The 17,925-nt window shown below is 37.6% G+C and overlaps 1 non-coding gene across 1 annotated transcript; it reads left to right on the top strand.

Moving 5' to 3' along the window:
- Positions 1–14,001: 14,001 nt before the first annotated feature.
- Positions 14,002–14,109, top strand: LOC111728049. The gene has a single exon (XR_002775462.1). It is a non-coding gene; the product is annotated as a U6 spliceosomal RNA (small nuclear RNA).
- The last annotated feature ends 3,816 nt before the right edge of the window (positions 14,110–17,925 follow it).

Raw genomic sequence — 17,925 nt, 5'->3', positions numbered from 1 at the left:
TAGTAACAGAATAAGTTATCTTTCCTGCCTTGTGTATATATATAAAATGTATATATATATACATAATTGCTTACCACATATATAAACTCAGGAGACAGGGGTAAAGTAGCAAAGGGAGTAGTTCTGCTATTCAAAGCTATGATAATCTAAATATCTCCTGCATCAACTTAGAGAGTAACAAGTACATTCACTGGCAGTTTTAATATCAGTGATAATATCAATATCCCCTGCATCAGCTTAGAGAGTAACAAGCACATTCACCAGCAGTTTCTTACTTCGTTCCCACACAGCAAGCAAGCCCAGACAGGAGTACAAACTTATTCAATGGTACCCATCATGTCAGTGGCCAAACCCCCATTGGAAGTCTGCTCATACCTTTAGCTAATTTTGCATTGTACTTGGGGTCTGGGCAGCCACACTCACTAACTTGTGTGTTGTACGTCCCTCTTTACAAGCCCTTTACGCACATGATCAATTCACTTTTCACATCAGTTTGGAAGCACAGCAAGTCTTGTCCTCAATGAAAGAACTAAGAAATGCTCTTAGGTAGTAAGGCAAATATCTAGGACTTGACATTGATGACTTCAAATGCCCTTCATTCATTGATGCCTTCATTAATTCAACACATACTAATGAGCTTCTCTTGAAGAGCAATGACTTCTCTACACCATGAGAATGGAGAATATGACAAACTCCTTGCTATTACAGAGCTTAGAGGCTAGGAGAAAAGCTGAACAAAATAAAAAAACCAACGAAAATAAGTTAATGTCAGATTAAGAGAAGCAGTGTCACCAAAAACAAAGAAGAGAGAGTGGCAGGCACAGGAAAGGTGTTATTATTGATAGACTGAAGAGACAGGGACTTTTAAAATTAAGACGTTTGAATAAAGACTTGAATGAAGTGAGCGGCAAGCCAGAAGAATAAGGCAAGGCAAGGGAATGTTATGGTTAAAGGCACTCCAGCTTTGTGTGCTGGAAAAACCACAAGACAACCAGAAGCCTTGAGCTGAGTAGCAGGAGGTGAGTTTGGAGTGACAAGCAAAGCGTTGGAATGGGTAGGGTTTTATCACAGTATATCATGACTTTTTCCAAGATCTCATTGGGGTTGGACAAAAACATAAACAAAATCCCCCCGCTCAGATATTGTGGTTGAAAATTTTACTATTATTTCTCTTTCTCATCCAGGGCCACTTGAGTAGTAGTTTCAAAATCATGACCATGTTAATGCCATATGTAGCCATCTCATAAGCAAGAGGCCATGGGTGTTATTTTTTTACTTTGTGATTGCTTACCATAAGCAAATATTTAATACTTTTAAAGAGTAAAATATAATAGGACCTGAATTTTATAATCTGGAAGTTCTTCTCAGCTAAGTGTATAACTTGAAGCAAAGTAAGATCTACAAAAATCAAGTCCTTTATCAATGCCCAAGGGAAAGTAGTACAGTTACACCAGACATACATGTATTAATATTCTTCATCAGAAATCAGGATTTTTATGAGAAATTGTTAGTGATATCAGCTTGATCACTCTGCCCTTCTGTAGAAACTAGGCAGCTGAGGACCAGGGTTATAAAATATGATCATCGATTATAGTGACTTTTTAACTAACCTGTTAAATATTTAAGTCTTGATTTCTCTCCAGTATTTCTGTGGCAAATGTTAGAGTAGAAAAGAGCCTTTCTCTCGCCGATTGCTGAAAGAAACTTATCTACTAACATGGCATGTGTTGCACAATAACAAATAAGTGCCTCAGTGTCCACTCAACGTAATCACAGTTTCCAGCCTGGACCTTTTAAGAAACCAACTCTCCATCCAGCTGCTGGACCACAGCACATCCAATAGTTAATGTTCCTTGATATGAATTAAAACCGTTTTTTAAAAAAGACAGCTGCTGGAAGGAAGGAGGAACTGTTTTTCCAAACAAATTAACATGTAATAAATGACATGAAGATTTGTGCTCTAACAAGAGGCAAGGCTTCTTATTCTACATTAGTTTAAAGTTTGCTCTGAATACACAAAGTACTGATCCATGGATAGCTTCAGGATGATCATATTGCCTTTGGTATTTATGATACAAAAGATTTCTTCACAGGGGCCTTGAATACACCTACAATCCAATCGTGCTAATCAGCCTAGAATTTGCCCCTCAAAGTGCAGTAAGTGATACTTCTAAGTGGTGTCTTCAGGGCTTGTGAGAGTGTTTCTGAAAGTGGTCACCAGCCATTAGAAGGGTACTATCTGTGATGACATGTGAAAATGCAGGAAGGACATGCAAGCTTGGTCCTCTTTTGTCCCTTTTCTCCATTCTTACTGGACACCCTCTTCAATGGCATGTGCTAACTATGTGATGTCAGGCACACAAGCTGGGAGCAGTCAAATACACTTACTTTCCCCCCAACTTTATTTATTTTAATATAAAAATCGATATATAAAATTGTATATATTTATCATGTGCAACATAATGATTTGCAGTTTATATACATTGTGGAATGTTTAAATATAGTTAATTAAAATATGTATTACCTCACACAGTTATATTTTGCATGGTGGAAATATTCAGTATTCCCTGTTTAAGCATTTTTCAATAACACAAGATATTGTCATCAACTATAATCACCATGCTATACAATAGCTCCCCTGACCTTATATCTCTTATCTAACTGTAATTTTCAAAAAGACAAAAGATAACAGATGTTGGTGAGGATGTGGAGAAAAGGAAACCCTTGCAAATTGTTGCCGGGAATGTAAATTAGCACAGCTATTATGGAAAACAGATGGAGGTTCCTCAAAAAATTAAAAATAGAACCACCATATGATCCCATGATCCTAGTGCTGGGTGTATATCCAAAGGAAATAAAATCAGCATGTTGAAGAGGTATCTGCATTCCCATGTTTATTGCAGCTTATTCATGAAGCGAAGATATGAAGCAACCCAAGTGTCTACCAGCACATGAATCAATATAGTGGGATATATGCACAAAGGAATACGACTCAGCCATAAAAAAGGAAATCCTGTCACTTGGAACAAGGTAGATAAACCCAGAGGACATTAGCTAAGTGAAATAAGAAGCCAGTCACAGAAAGACAAATACCACACGATCTAACTCATATGTAGAATCTAGAAAAGTTGATCTCCTAGAGGTAGAGAGTAGATCAATGGTTAAGAAAGGATGGGTCTGGTATGGTTGGGAGCGTATGGCAGGGAAACGGTCAAAAGATGCAAAATTACAACTATACTTGTTAAAGTAGCCACTTTAATTTGATTTACCAAGGGTAATATTGACTCATACATTTAAACAAAATTAGAAACATCTCAATCTTAGGGCTCACTGAATTAAGTTACGAATAACTGAATTCTGAGAAGTCAAGGAGCTACTAGGTTTGGGTTTTCAGAGCCCCCTCATGTGCAAAACTTCACTTGATTTCAAAGGACCCCCCCTCCCCTGCCAGCCTGGTGCAGGAGGCATTCTCTTTTATTTTGTAAGTGAGGTAAATTTCAGAGATCCCACCTCCCTCCCAAGTAAAAAGCAAGTACCTCTCTCTGGATCTAAACCTGCTTCCCCCCTATTATGTTAATTGAGATTAAGCTATTCGATGACCATTTATAAAAAGATAATAGAGTAGAAAAAGTGCCTCCCCTGTGTTTATTGAATCTCTATTCACTATAGCCAGGACATTGACTCAAACAAATGGAAGAGAAAAAGCAATGTGGTATCCCTACACTATGGAATACTATTCAGCCACGAGAAAAGAATAAAAACTTGTCAGTCATGAGAACATGGATGAACCCGGAGGGCATTCTGTTAAGAATGAGTTAGGCATAAAAAGAGACAGACTGCATGACTCGCTCATACATGGAAGCTAAAACTGAACTCATAGGAATACAGAGTAGCATGGAGGTTATTAAAGGCTGAGAAGGGGAAAGGAGAAGGGAGGACAAGGAGAAATTGGTTAACAGATATAAAATTGCAGCTGTAGAGGAAGAATAAGTGCCAGTGTTCTGTGGCATTGCAGGGTGAATGTGGGTGACAGCAAATCAGTGTGTACCCCCTTGTTTCGGGTGACAGATATGCTCAGTGCCCTAATTTCATCATTGCACATTGTATGCATTTATTGAAATACTACTGTGTAACCCATAAATATGGATGGTTATTACCTGGTAACCCAAAATAAGAGAAAACAATGTACCTGATTATAAAATAGTCACGAAGGCGAAGGTTTATTGAGCATGTACTAGATATTGTGCATTTTGTATGTACTGTCTTCTGGATCTTATTTTTGGTGTCTGATCATCAAGGACTGTAAATAACATAAGAAGTTGTGACAACGCCTTAACGAATATATAAGATATAAGAAATATCATGTGAGCAGATCCCTGAATTTAAATACAGTAGAACCTCCTGTAAGCTGACCATCCAAGAGACTGTAACAAACTGGTCAGCATAAGGAACTAGATCTACTGTACTGATACATACAGGGAGTGCACGCCTGGTTTATGAAAATTAGGTCAGAACTGAAGGAGGTGGTCAACTGTGGAGGTTCTGTTGTATATCTCACAGGATTAAAAAATAAAATTGAAAAGAACAATTTATATCGCATAGACTTTTCTCTAAACACAAATGGACATTGTTTTAATACCTCCACTTGTTGTCCAGACTGAGTTATCAATTCACCAACTACCAAGATTCAGAATTTAGTATTACAACCACATTAATCTTTTTCTTACATGAATTTTACAGATACAAACTGTACAGTTTGATGCAGATATTTGTTATTTTAATGTCATGTATTCATGGCAAATAAAAGATTCAGTTAAGCCAGAGAATCACCTCCAGTTCGGTGTGTTTGGTCCAGTGTTGAATTTCCTTTCAGATTTTCGTCATTTGGATTAAGTGAGATATGAGCATAAAGGATAGGGCACTAAGGAGAAAAACAGAAATGATATCAAAGTAAAGAAAGATTGAGGGGAATGATGACTTAGACTATAAAAAGAATTGGGGGGGAGAGAATAACATGACGGGTAAATACTAGTCGCTGCAGAACCAAAATCCACTTTCCCCTTTGTCCTGGATGTAAAGCTGGACTGCATTTTCCAGACTTCCTTAAGTCAGTTGTGGACACATGGCTGAAATGATGCTGATGGAGTATGGGCAGAAGGGACGGGTGTCATCAGGCTCTTTCGTCATCTTGAAGACTATCATGGAAAACATGGTGGCAATCTTGGAAGAAAGCCATGAATGGAAAATGGCAAAGTCTTACCCTGCTTCCCTGAATGATTTTGTGCAGAGCAAAAACATTACTCATTTAAAGTCTCTGCCCAGGCCAGTATCATAAGAAAAAATTTAACTCCTATTTATTGCTTTATAGATTCCTGGGAATTTAATTACTTCTATAGCTTAGCCTGCTCAGATTCACATAGTCTACGTGGTTAGTTCAGGGATAATTAGTGTACAAAGCATGGAATGCAGATATAATGTTAGAAATCAGATTACAAAAACACACTTCATACTAAACTATGGAAAGGTATTAAGTGTGTTTAAGTGCTTCAGTCCTATTTTAAGAAAGAGAAAATGGAAGGAGAAACATATGAATTAAAAGACATATGCAGTACAATGATAATTCTTAAGTTCCAGATCTACTTTTCTGACAAATGGATCTACTATAACTCATTGGCATAAGCAAATAATTGCACCAAAATATTCTAAAATTCCAATGATTGTAAATAATAATATAATAATAACATTTTGAAAAGAAAATGTAGGAAAAACATATTTTGCTAACTCTAAGAATTGATTAGGAAAATTTGTCTTCGTTTGGACCAACATTTCTACTTCTCGTCTATTGAGAAAGTCTCTACTTTGGTCTAGGGTAATAAAGTGCCCTTTGTTCTAAGATAGAGAATTCTTCTAAATTCTTCTAAATACCTTCATATTTCTTTAGTTTTTCAAATAACTAACTTTTTAAAATGTCACGTTTAGGGTTTGATATTGTAGGCTGGTATTCTTTAAATGTAGCTATTTGATAGACATTTTAGATATTCTTTGAAATAGCCCTCTCAACTTTTATATTTCATTTTAAATACATTTGATTATTACCGATTCTTTGGTTTTATAAACATGGCTTCTCTACTTACTGCATATAGATGCTGTATGCTGAATTAATACCTAGAAAAGCAGTCCCAGCCATGCGTAGAATCATATTACCCATCCTTGAGAATAGGGTCACTCGAATATTAGTCGTATTTCTGGGGCATGTATTACGTCACTTCAGATGTGTTTAAAAGCTGATGACAGTAAGAAAGACATATGAGTTCTTTAATAGTTGATCTGAACGAGTAACATAATAAAGTAGAAGGAACTAAAGGTGAACTTTCTTTTGGAGTTCTTATAATATCATTGAGAGAAAATGTTTGGATATTTATAAATATAAAATAAAATAAAACCCTAATTCACTAGAGGGAAGAGAAATCCCAACGTGGTGATACAGGCATCAAAACACAAGAATCAGGTCCTTGGTGACTGATGCCATGGAAGCAGTTCATGGGAAAGCTGCACTCAGTCCCACCACCTGCCACTTACACGCAGCAAACCTACCACACTGAATAATAAGTTGCAATTAGATGTGTTCGTCCTCCCTTATAAAATATTATGAGAGTTAGTCATTTCTGCCCTCTGTAAATACACATAAGGGAAAGCATTAGAAGAACATCACATACGTGGAGAAAAGGAAGCAAATTGCATAAAACTTAGGCACATGGCAACATGAACCTCAGAATGAGTTGCTACCTCATTTCCTGATCTTTTCAAAGGACTCAATGTAAACTACCAGATACGAGCCCAAGTGCTGAGTTTTACAAATAGGATGTCAATCCAAATTATATTATAAAATCAAAATCACATTGATCACATTGTAGAAGTCAGTGTGAAGATGAGAAGCCAGCATTAGCTATTTTTTTTTTAATTACAGATAAACACAAAAGTATCTGAAGGAAAATACCAATGATACATTACTGAACATACTAGCACCAATGATGCCCATGAAAGGCTCAGTGAGATTGACTTTTGTTTCTCTCCATTTCAGTAAATGGTATTGATTAAGCACAAATTCCCAAAATGGAGCATATGACAAGGGTACAAGTCAAATCTGTGAAGTGTCGAACATAAATGTTTTGGCACAATGATGAAGTAAATGAGGTGAAAGCTATGGTGATTGGTTTGATGTAACCATGGCAGATTGTATAAAAAAAAATCAGCACATTGTATCCCACATATGCATGAATGTATTCATGATCTATGTGTATTTGACTTAATAAAATTTTTAAAAATTCCAAAAATGGGATATTGGAGGAATAGTAGTCACATATCTATTTTAGCTTTGGTTTGTTGAAAAACTAATGAAACATTGATAATAGAGATTAAAGGCAGAAGATATAACCTCTCCATGATTAAGGAGAAAGTCGATTTGCCCCAGGCAACCAGTTCCTGGAGATCTGAGTGAAAATTCACCTTTAGTCCAGGGTTCTTTCTTCCAGATCTTGTCTACATTTCCTGAGCCCACCTCTCCACCTCTACTGTAAGTTCAGGGATAATCAGTGCACAAAGCATGGAAGATCAAAGGTTTTAAACATATTTTCATCATTCATATTGCTCATGATATTGCCATATTAATAATGACAAAAGAATAATGACTACTATGAATTTTTAATCATCTACCATATAACCTGATAGTCCAGTTTGTTCTGTAATCTCACGACAACCCCATTTTATCAATAGGAAGACTGTGGCTCAGAAGTTTGGATAACGGACGAAGCCACATGGCATAGCTGGGGTTCAAATCCAAGTTTATCTGGATATAATGTCTCTATTCATTATATTATGCATTATTACCTCCTCCAACAGTTTTATGTTTTTTGAGTCATGTCAAGAATTCCAAAATAGCACTCATAATGTAAGGCTTGACTAATCCCATCAGAATCTGCTAGTTAGCCAGCCAAACATTATCAAAAATTGATTCTTCTAATCAAGATTGTGATCTTGCTTCTAAAATAACCATCCCAACAAGAAACGTTAGGAGCTTTATAGACCAAGAAGAGGTTAATTAATTTTATCTTTCAAATAATGATAAAACAGTAGTCACTGAGAGAAAGATTGGTGAAAATTTTATGATCTGGTAAAAAAAAAATCTCTGCAGGCTGGTGATTGTATGATCCTAGCTGACATGGCTTATGTCAGCCTTGCAGATGGTGTTTAAAAAAATAACCCTATGTCTATATGAGATCAAAACACCAAGATTGAATTTAACCCAGATGCTTGGAACTATGTAGATACAAACTATGTCATAGCTTCCATTTTCTGTTGGGAGGCAGCACAGGAAGGGTGTGACTACCCAGTTGTTAAAGGAATAGTATTTCCAGTCAGGCTTGCATTAATGCTTTAGGGTTTTTGTTTTTTTTTCCTCCTTCCTCTGTTTAAATTCCTAAAGTGCATCAGACCTCATGAGTTCCAGCAGACATACTCTGTTAGGAGTTGAAGGAAGATTTGCACATTTCCTTTCTGACATGTGGACAAGCAGACGCGCAATTGCAGGGCTTCAGCTCCTCACTGGCTTTCTTTGTCTTCATTCACACATGAGTCCTTGCCAAATTCCCACTGAAAATGCCACTGCAGAGCCTGAAAAGTTTTTGGAATGACCCTCATGGCTTTCAAGCTCCTCGACAGAAAGAGACAACTTAGTCTCACGTAAAAAAAATGAAGACAGCATTCGTCGACAGCGCGAGTATCGTGAAAACACTTAGAGATAATGGGTTAAGTGTAACTGAATCAGAAACACACCAATTTGGCAGTCATCTCATTCACAAAATGTTGGAGTGGTTGTAGGTGATGCCAAGTTAAACAGGATGATGGACTCAGCACAATACATGTTTGCAACACTAATGGGTCCTTGGTTCAAGGCCACCCACTTCCAGGTGGCGGGAAGCAGGGGCAGCTGCCCCATCTCTGGAGAGTCAGAGGGACATCCTGCTTACATAGCCAGATATCCTAGGCCATCAAAGAGGGAAAGGTTGGCTTGTCCTTGGTGTTTCATGATATGTGAAGGAAGCAACGTTTACCCCTTGACAAGAGAGCTAAGATATTTCTCTCATGGCCTGCACAAATCTTAGAGTAAGCCAAGGATAGGTGGCTAGGAGAAGGGTTCTACATGTTCCTTAACAGGATAACTAACAACTGCGGCCTTAAAAGGCAGAATTTTGGGAGGAATACCATAGAGGCAGGCAGACATTTTAAAAGCAACTTGACATGTGTGGTGTCTTCATTCAGAACCCAGACATGATTTTCTTTCCTCTTTGCAAACCCCTTTATGCCTACTACTTTATATGGTGTGTTGTTTATGCTGAGACCAGACATCATGAGATGTGATGTGAAGACCTCTGACCTGTGATGTCTTCATCCTGAGGGCACTCATGCTTTAGAATGCCAGGGCAGCCCCAGTGGAACACACAGTCAGTGCCAGCTCATGGAGAGAGACTTATTTGAATGACTTCAATTCTTTATGGTAAGGGACACCCATTTGTGAAAAAGGACCCTTCAAAGTGTGATTCCAATTTTTAGGTAAAATTATAATTTTAGAATAGCAGTGAATATAATAATAGTGAACACTAGTTAATTTTATTTAAGTAAGTAATGCTAATAGTTCATATTTGTCTTAGGTACACGTCTAACTGCTTCCCATAATGTGCATTTGTTTACTCTTCACCAAAATCTGTACCATTTTAAGGTGAAGAAATTGAGACACAGAGAAATTAGATTACCGCTCAAGCTCAGTGAGCTGGTAGGCAGCAAAGGTATAATTCAAGGCCAGGCAATCTGGCTCTAGAGTGTGTAGTATTTTCTGTTGATTATCTGCTATTCAGCACTGAGCTAGATATATCCCAAAAGCAGAAGTATATATATGTATAAAGAAATAAAACTGATTATTTTTTATAACACAATGAGCAAGAATTATATTTAAAGTTAGAACCAACTCTTTCAAATTAGTCACTTTTGTAAAAAATACATTAAGAGATTGCTTCTCGGCCTTTTGGCTAAGATAAAGTATAAAAAATACACTTAGAATAATGAAGCTCCCCTATTTAAACATGTGCCACTATCCCCCAGTGTTGCCATTGCAGCTGGTTTATAAATCACACAAGAAAATCAGTGGTCATTTTTCAGAGTTTCACTTTACTCTTCACCAGATACTATAATTACTAAATGACTCATAAATCCAAGCTCCAAAGGACTCCACTCCTGGCCATTTCTGTAACCCAAATCTATTTTCAAAAGGCAAAGCTTTGTCATAAGTTCTTAGGACAAGGCCTCAGATATTTTTGAGTGGTGGGGGCTTCCTTGCAAGCCTTCTGCTCTGTAGCAAGGTAGCTATTTGGAAGGTAAGGGTTCTCACTTGGATGTTGAAGTTCAGGTTCCTTCATCGGATGAATTATTTCCATAGCTTTATAGTTAAATATTATTTATGGATATCCTTAGGACTTTATACTCTTATTGAGGAAGAACTCTTAGACATAAAAAAGTAATCAGGGAAAAAATATATGCAAGACGAAAGTCAGGGGCCAACATACATAGTGAAAACAAAAAGTTTTGTGGGAGGTCATGATGGTGAAAGAGAATGGAGAAAGCAAGCAGTAATCCAGGAAGGCTTCATGGAAGAGGTGGCTTTGGACCTGAGCCATCAGTAAAGAGGGAAATTTGCACATCATTTTAATCAATGGGCCAAGAACTCTTAACATGGTGGATGGATGATAAATATGTGATGTGTAACTCTTATTTCCTGTTCCTTTTTTGTTTGCTGAAACCCTATGAGATAAGGATATTTGTTAATTTCCATTGTTAGTCTGAAATCTATGTTATGGGTCTCTTCACTGAAATAGGAAAAGCAGAATAAAAATCCAAGTAAGCCTAAGAAAGAGGAAAAATAACAGTCCTACAGAGTGACGAGGGAAACTTTTGTGTACCCACTAGCTGATAGAATGTGAGGCATATAACGGAGAGATAAAAAAAAAAAAAAGAATTCTTTATGTGTTGTGCTAGATATTTGCCAGAGGTGCTGCCCTAAAAGGTGCTGTGGGATACCTGAGACAACCTTTTAAATACCAAAATACTGGAGGCAGTTAAATATGTAAGGATCAGAATGACTGCTGCCCTCCAGAGACAGACCTCGATTATTCAGATCCTACATGATCCAAGTTAATTCATAGTAATAGGGGTATGATTCTGTTAACTATTAATTTCCTAGTGGACATCAATATCAAAATTCAGAGAAATATTTTGCAATAATTCAGTTACACACCTGGAGATTGAATGCCAAAGACCAAATTGCTCACTCTGATATATAAACATTCTTGGGTTTAAGTCGGCCAAAAGTCTAAAGATTAGTTGACTCGTTCTGAAGACTCTTGAGTTCCTCTTCATTTTCTACAGGTGTGCCTTTCTGTGTGTAATTGTAATTGGATTTGGTTATAAAATGGAATTAACTATTTGATAACAAAGTGTTTCTCTCTTACTCTTTCATTCCTTCTTCCCATTTCTTTCTTCTTTCTTTTCTTTTCCTCCTTCCTTCCTTCCTCCCTTATTTCCCTCCTTCCTTCCTATCTGGATACCTCTAAGTCACAAATAATAAAAGATCACTAATTAGAATATTGGATGTAATTAATCCACCAGAATTAAAACAAGATTCATCTTAATACAATGCTTCTGGTTGGGCCACACTGAAAGCATTTGCAGGGTTGATAAATAACCATTCAATATGATGAGTTGCCATGAAGGGAGTACAAAAAGGGAGGATGAACAAACTCTTTAAAGAAACACTGTGTCAGTATGGCCCCTCTGTACAGCTTTGTACTCAAGAGCATGTGCACCAGTTCAAATTAAATTAGCCCGGTATAAAACACTGCAAAATAGGGAGAATTTTGAATATGGCTATAATTGTGACTAAAAGAACTAAGTTCTTAGTCTGTATAGGGTTATTAATGAGAGAATGAAGACTGCGAGATGTCCTTCAAGTTGCCTGTGGTACAGCTGGAGAAATAATGTATGAAGTCTTCTTTAACATGCAGCTCTTTAATATGTAAAGGTGAACTTGTGAACTAGGCAGATCATAGTATTATGGTGTGCTTGGGGACATTTGTAATGAAAGCCATTACAGGAGCCAACATAGAGAAAAGAGTTTTTCATTTGTTTTTTTTTTGTTGTTTTTTTTTTTGACAGCAGTGTGTTATTTTTCCTCCTAATTCCATCAGAGGTGCCAACACACTCCCTTCCAGTGTCACAGAAGGCAGTTCAGCGTGTGAGATTTTGTATTCTAAGCGAGTCCCATGGGAAACCCACTTCACCTACAGGTCCTGAACCGTAGTCACTGTTGTGGAAAGATATGGATGATGCCAATTAAAGACAGTCCTGCCAGAATTGAGAGAACTTGGCAAGCATCATTCATTAATTGTCATCCTTGAGTGGGCACAACAAAGATGTAGAGAGAAAGAAGTCCTCCCTGTCAACAAGTATCTACTGAGTGCTGATTTTCAATTGTCAACAAAAATGCACCCTATTAGCCTTATGAGGAGGTAAAAGCTTTCTGCAGGTTTAGGGATAAATACGTGGATGCACTATTTGCATTCTTTCATCTTACCCTTTTCCCACCTTTCCTCAGCTCAGGCACTTTAAAAGCTACGGAAGATTGATCGTTTCCCCTTCAAGTTTATCCCTGGCAGTTTTACCATCGTCTGGCTCAGAAGTCAAACATGGAATTAATTGACCACCACGGCCTGCTTCACGCCAGTGTCCTTTAGTGTGGTTATGTCATGATTTCTTCTCTGAGGTTGGTATGGAAACATTTCAAACCTCTATGACTTCCTGATCAATCCTGGTTGTGCCCTGAGGCCCAGGCTAGGAACCCGCACAGTATTCAAGAGTCTGAAATGGAAAAGATAGATTCTAAACGAAAGTTGGGGTATGTGTAATCATTGGTGGCTGATTCTCCCCATCCTGGAGATAGAATCCTCAGGTCAACAGTGGAAATCTGTGTGCCTAGCAGAGCGTTTCCTTCAGCAAATTATCTACCATGGGAACAGTCACCTTGGCAAGAGCAGGCAGTTTGAGAGAGGCAAAAATGCTGAGATACAGGTGTCAAGCCTGCCATTTCCTTGCTACTCCCTTTTGGAGCAGTTACATAAGGCAATGGGCATAGTTAGCACAACAGAAACACTTCAAGTTTAAGATTTGAAAACAAGACTGACAATATTAGGATAGAGATTTTGGGAATTCTAATATTGCCACTAAACAAGGAATGTCCGGGAGAATACTGGTCCCTTTGAGATGCATGTAGATATTTGAAGTAGGCAGTGAAAAATCAGACTGACAAAAGGACTGACAAGGTAGTTACTATCTAGTGACTTCTGGCTAAAGCTTTATCAGAATCACACAGAATCTGCATGTGAATCACAATTCATATCCATATTGTATGTGTCAAAGGATTGTTAACAGATGGTAAGCAGAAATTATGAGTTACGGGTAATTTACATAGATAGTAAAACTGCACCGAGTTTGATTTTGTGACTTACTTTCTTCTCAATTGTCCTTTTGGTCATATAGAGCTATGGAACTGTTAAGTTGAAGACATCCTTTATAGACCATATCCAAGCAACACTTGGGTGTTCTCGCTTACAGAAAGCCCCGAGTGAGTTGACTAGGCAAGTGCAACATTGTTACCTTGACTGTGCTTGGTTATTGTGCATATTCAATAAGTTAGGGAAATAAGCCAGAAACACGTATGTTGCAGGAGTTCAGACAGAGGAAACAAAAATGCTATAGAAGTTGAGATGGGAGCAATTAATTTTACTTTAGAGGACCAAGAAGTCTTTCTTAATTTTAAGAAGTCATTCTTAATTTTATTTAACAGTGACTACACACCAGGTACTATTCTAGAAGCAGAAGACAAAAGATTAAACTCAAGTGCTTGCTTCAGCAGGCAACACATACACTAAAATTGGAACAATACAGAGAAGATTGGCCTGGCCCTGGTGCAAGGACGACACACACATTCATGAAGCGTTCCATTTTGGGGGCACAATGTTGGAGGGTACGGTCCCTCTTGAGGGAGGGACACAATGGTAAGAGGGACTCTACCCCCAAATGCAAACATTGTAACCTAATTCTCTGGACCCTCAAATTAACCTGAAACTGCATAAAAGGATTTTAAAAAGATTAAATTCCAAATCCATCAGAAGAAAGACAATGTAATAATATGCAAAGAACTCATTTGTCATAGTGTGAACAAAGTATAATGAAAACCCATAGAAGGGAAACAACAAATACTTCTTTGGGGGCAATAAAGCAGTGACCTTTTAGTAATTAGATGTCCTAAATCTTAATTCCTATTCTGACACTGCCGAAGGAATATAGTTCTGAGAGTCCTATCCGTGAATATGTCTCATGGCTAGGACATTAGCTGAAGGAAATTAACAAGGCCTAGAAGATACGGGTTTTCTGTCAGTTTCATTCATGTTTGCTAATAGTACAGCTGTATGTGTTTACATTATTCCAACTATTTGCTTCACGTCAAAAGCTTTGGCATTTTCCTAACATTAACAGTAGGAAAGAAACACGGACCAGGAATAAGTAACTAAAAGGCATGAGGAGCATCTGTAATCTACACAGAGCTTGTAGAAGAAGAGTCATTAAAATGAATGTGTGTAATCTAGAGATATTGACAGAAATAGAGTTACATTCGTATGTACTGGAAACAGTAGAACCTCTTTCATTAAGTTGTACTGTGTGCTTTAGAAAGCAAAGAACAAAATAGCATCGAATGATAATCTTCTGCTTTTTTCAATTATGTCCCTTTCTTGGAATATGAAGCTTGATGAAGGTGCTTCAAGTTAGAGAAGACCTAGTGTCCAGGAAGGCAAGAGTGAGGGTGAGACATTAGAACGTCTCTGAGGATCCAGGTGCACTGAGATTACAGAAAATCTGCTCTCACAAGGATGCTCCTCCAGGAGTTAGTGCCGCAAGAAGCTACGCCAGGTGTCATCAAAACAACAAAGGCAGGGCAGTCGGTACCAGAAGCACGACTACTGATGTAATTCAGGGCTATTTTAAAGTTAGCTAACGAAGGAATCCAGCAAACTCATTCTGCTACTAGTTACTAAGTGACTAGTAAGATTCCCCAACTCACCGTCATGCATGAGAGCCGCAAAAAGTAGGAAAAATATCCATCCAGATGACATTTACTCAAATAACTTTGGATTAGCACCAAAACCATATTTACTTTTTCAGCTTTATTTTATATTGCTGGCTCATGGAATTTTTCTCAGAAAAAGAGTTTTGTGATGCTTGCTTTTATTCCAGAGCTATCCAGGTCATGTCTACAACAGATGAATAAGATTTGTGAATCAGTCACATTGCGACACTCTGTATTGCCAAAGTACAAAAATCTGCAAATCATGGAAGACAGTGTCTATTGAATTAGTGCCACAGAATGAAATGCTAATGTGTGATGCAACAGATACTGTCATTTTATACTTGGGCTTGTCTAATGTTTTCTAAAATCATATAGGACGTACTTTTATTATACCATTATCACAAATGATATTGCCATTGCTAAAATTTTATTTGTAAACTTTAATTTACTTCCACTAAAAGATATAGGGTGTTTTCAAAGATCTTCTTCTGGGTTTTGGCTGGTGTATAGCAATAGATAATGTGCAAACAACCTGCATTGTTGTAGAAATTCTTTATAAGAAGCCAAATTATTACCCTTCTAATCTCAACTTGTATTGTAAGTATAGATATTAAAAAAAATTAGCCAATGAGTATAAACCTTCTCACTTAACTTTGTCTTACCATACACTACTTACTTTTGAAGACATAATCCACACTATATTTTAAAGTTAAAGTGCTCAACTATATTATTAATGTGAATACTGCTGTCATCTGGAGTAAGCCTTTAGTCTGAGGCTTGAAGAGCACTATTCTAAACAGGAATCCTCATATTAGTGGCATTAGTGTGAGCAGCAAAAGATTTCCTTTCTTTTCCTTATTTTTGTTTCTCTTAAATGTTAACACACACTCATTATCGCTGATCCTCAAGCAAGAACAAATTACTCAGGAGAAGATACCACAGACAGGAAAAGCCTCAGAAATCTGGATAGAGTTACTCTCACCTTATAATTCTTTATTCAGAAGGCATGGCATACATTCCTGGATGTGAAACTCTAGGGGGAATGGCCGATGATTTTTACAGGAGAACAGCTCAGCAACTATTTGTTTGTAAAGAAGGCTACCATAGACAGGAACATGAATGTGGTGGCTGTGGGATGGGATGAGTCCATCAGGGCTGTAGGACACCATAGAAGAAGAAAAGAAAAATTAGAAAAAGAGAAGAAAAGGAGAGAGAAAAGAAAGGGATAGGAAAAGAGAGAAAGGGAAGGACACGGGGGGAGTAAGGAACCTGGATCTGCCCCATGGTAAAGCAAACCATTCCTGTGAGAGGAGGCTCAAGGTCCCCCCCAGTACCCACCTCTGTCCCCTCACCCTAGAGTGGTCAATGAGCTGAGAACATATGGCTTGCTTAGAAACTACTTTGCCATCTTTCTTAAGAAATTTTAAGTCTCTGCCCGCTGGGAGTAGATTAAAAATGTTGGTACTTATTGTCTATAGGGAGAACTAACTAGGACTCCCATTTGACCTGCTAGTAAATTCTGTGAAAATTCAGTAAATTCTGTGAAATAAGAAACTCCAGGATGTAAGCTACAGGAGACAAAGCAAGGTTAAATCATTTGATAGTCTTGCTATTGAGCAGATAATAAGCAACCTGTTTTAGAAACATCAGTGTGTATCTGGTCAGTATCTTCAGAAATAACGTTTGAGAAGCACTTTGATTTATGTACACTGCTAAGCTTCCTTAATTTATACCTGCCAACCTGATTTTCCTAAAACCACAAGGCGTAAGTCCTAAGCAGACGGATCCTGGTTCATTTTTTTCTAATTTGGAACTGTCCTGATTGTGTGCCATGATCCCATGTTCCTAGGTGGGCAAGGGATTAGGAAGACTTGGCTTGACATCATTCTGTGGCAAAATTCTTCCAAGAAGTACTCTGTAAAAACCTGAGTTCCATGGAAAGTTAATAGATGCCTTATAAATAGAGGTTATGTATTCACATTATTTTATTTTATTCTTTTTAAAAAATATTTTTTTGGAGTAAAGTTCAATATACAAATATCCATTGTAGTATAAAAAAAATTCTTTTTTTAGAGAATTAAAGTTAACATGACAGCACAAAATATGAACTACATAGAAGCGATCCAGAAATACAGAGTATTTCTACATGGAAACTTCTATTATTGCAAATATAAAAAGATATAGGTCTGCATATATTGCAAAATTGTTATTTTTTTTTTCTTGTTTAGGTATTCCTTCTGTTTTTTTAGAAGGACTTGGGTTGATCAACAGCAAGCGAGGCTCTTTACTCATATTGTACCCTCAGAACCTTTATATATTACTATTTTCTTAGAGGCAACAGAGGATTTGTAAGGCTGATTTTTTTTTCCCTAAATGGAGCACCAAGGTTTCTGAAGAATATGAACTACAGAGGACCATTTCAGTTGGTTCCACGCTGGCATTCCTCTTCTACACTACCTGCCCATGAAAATCTTTGAGAAATTTCCCGGGCCTTGTGGATGCTGTTAAAGAGTGTTGCCTGATGATGAGGGCGGCGCCCGTGGCTCAAAGGAGTAGGGCACCAGCCCCATATACCAGAGATGGTGGGTTCAAACCGGCCCAGGCCAAAAACTGAAAAAAAAAATTAAAAAAATAAAAAAGTGTTGCCTGATGGAACATTCTGCCCTGATGGAGACTGTTCAGGATTTCCAATAGGG

This window comes from Otolemur garnettii, unplaced genomic scaffold, assembly GCF_000181295.1.
Source record: "Otolemur garnettii isolate 467f Iridium unplaced genomic scaffold, OtoGar3 scaffold00004, whole genome shotgun sequence".
In the NCBI taxonomy this organism is placed as follows: Eukaryota; Metazoa; Chordata; class Mammalia; order Primates; family Galagidae; genus Otolemur; species Otolemur garnettii.
Note: the sequence above shows the minus strand (reverse complement) of the source record. Positions and strands in the feature narration are given on the sequence as shown.